The sequence below is a fragment of the Pinus tabuliformis genome, chromosome J (genome assembly GCF_031772625.1).
Source record: "Pinus tabuliformis cultivar Carrire ecotype Pingquan chromosome J, CPIR1, whole genome shotgun sequence".
In the NCBI taxonomy this organism is placed as follows: Eukaryota; Viridiplantae; Streptophyta; class Pinopsida; order Pinales; family Pinaceae; genus Pinus; species Pinus tabuliformis.
In genome coordinates this window covers 48,332,669-48,335,044 of record NC_142295.1, presented here as the reverse complement: position 1 = coordinate 48,335,044, position 2,376 = coordinate 48,332,669, and positions in this window count along the sequence as shown.

Genomic DNA, 2,376 nt, shown 5'->3' with positions numbered 1-2,376 from the left:
GTCGTGGGCTGGCTAGCCCTGCCAAAAAACTAGCCTTCAGGAGACTTATGGAAACTGAATGGGTGGATGTCCTATTCCTTCAAGAAACCCTTGGCCTTATTGATTTGGTTATACCTGTGCTGGAATCACTTGTACCTGGATGGAAATTTCATGCCCTAGATGTTCGAGGGCGATCTGGGGGCATTGCCTTTGGTTTTAATCCTAGAATTTAATAATGTATCAAAAGGTGGTTAAATGAAGATTTAATATATGTTCAATTTTTATTGTATTAATTAATCAAATTTAAAATAAGATAATTAAAAAAAATCCATGAAAAATAATTATTATATTTTTTTTATATAAATTAGTATGTTTTTTTAATTGGGAAATGAAAATGTTAAGTAAATAAAGGGATATATACATTCAAATGAGGGAAAATATTGATGTTATCTATGATTTAATTAAAGGTTGTACACTAAAAAGAAGATATTATTGTCATTGTATAGTTTGAAGAAAAAATCTAATTTATGTTTAATTTTTGCGTTTTCATGTTATTGAATTTGAAAATTTTAATTAAAATAATTTTTTATCACAAATAATTAGTATTTTTTTTAATTGGGAAATGAGATGGAAACATTGAGACGAGGCAAAAAAAAATGTGGTGTTATTTTTTTTTAAATTCGAATTGTTTTTAGTGAGATTTTTTGGACCTTTTTTGGTGGGTTTTTCCTGTCTAATTTCTCTAAAATCCGACAGGAATTTATTGAAATCACAAGTTTGATGGGTAACTACTGCACAATCCAAGTGCCCTAGGGGTTTTATAGGGTGTTGAATCCATATATATAGTAAAAAAAACCAGTTTAAATAACACAAATCAAGATTTCAAGTCAAATTTTTCCACTGGATTCCATCTAATTTCTCTAAAATCTAGTCGGAATTTATTGAAATCACAATTTTGATGGGTAACCCCTACACAATCCAAGTGCCCTAGGGGTTTTTCACGATGTTGAATCCATACATATAATAAAAAGAACCAGTTTAAATAACATAAATCAAGATTTCAAGTCAAATTTTTCCACCGGATTTTGGCACTAAAAAGTCCAAAATGTCGCAGTAAAAAGAACTCCATTTAAGTTTTGTCACTACAATCCATTTAAGTTTTGTCACTTAGGTACTCACATTAAATGAGTTAGATCTTTTTTAAGGAAACCTTTTATCTTTGGTAGTTTTTAACTAAATTAGACTTAAATTGGATATATAAATTGTAAATGTAACTAAATTATTACAAGTGTTTTAATACATGATTTTCAATATACCATGTATTTATGTTTTTTGAATTGCGTTGGCTAGTGTTATTAATCATTCAAGAATCTAAACAAAAGATAAAACCATAGACGAAGAAGAAAGAAGCTCTCGCCATTTAAGTTATGTTACAGACTAAAGCAATAATATATATTAAATGGATGGTAAACACTTAGAAGTATTAAAAACACTTACATCATGATACATCTCACATTTCTCCAAAACTCAAAAAAATCATTAAAAATAACAAAATTATAAATTTATTATAAATTATTTTATTATTGTTATTATATACTTTTAATAATTAATTATACATACGTGTAACAAGATTCTTAATCATATAGATTCACCTCCACTAAATAGGCTTTGTTACAATACAATGGCCTAAAACCATTGATTACTAATACGACATGCCTAAAAATCCACAACTCGTGTTCATATGACAATTTTATCAATTAACCAATTTAATTAAAAGAAAATGCATAATTTCTTTAGATATAAAGCTCAACCTTTGATTTGTCAAAGCTACTAAGAATATTCTATAATTTTTCATGGAGGTTAAACCCTTACCATCCAACTAATAATTATTGATAATTTAATTTAAATTATGGGTGCTTTATTCCCAAATAGACATACCTATCAATTTAATTTAAAAAGGGCACTAAAAATAAATCAATTAAGGGAAATTCAAGGTTATCAATTGATTTATATTTAATACTTTTTATTTTATTTTATTATGTCTATAAGCATATTATCTTGGAATATGGATTTTAGAATTTTAGTTTAATTATCAATAATTGTCGAAGGCTTAGTCTTAATGCTTATCAATCATTGTAGTGTATTAAAGAGTTTGTTAGGTTGCATTGACTTTTAATAAATTTAAAAAATTATATTTGTGCAACATGGCTCTTTGTCCACCAATTTCCTAGGGATTTGAGATTATTCCAATTCTAATAAGTTCCTCCATGATAAGTTCCTCATTATTATTTATAACATTCATTTATATATAAGCAAATTTTATTTAGCAAAATGGTCTATTACTTTTAATAAATTAAAAAAATTAGATTTGTGCCAATAGCTCCCCACCCACCAATT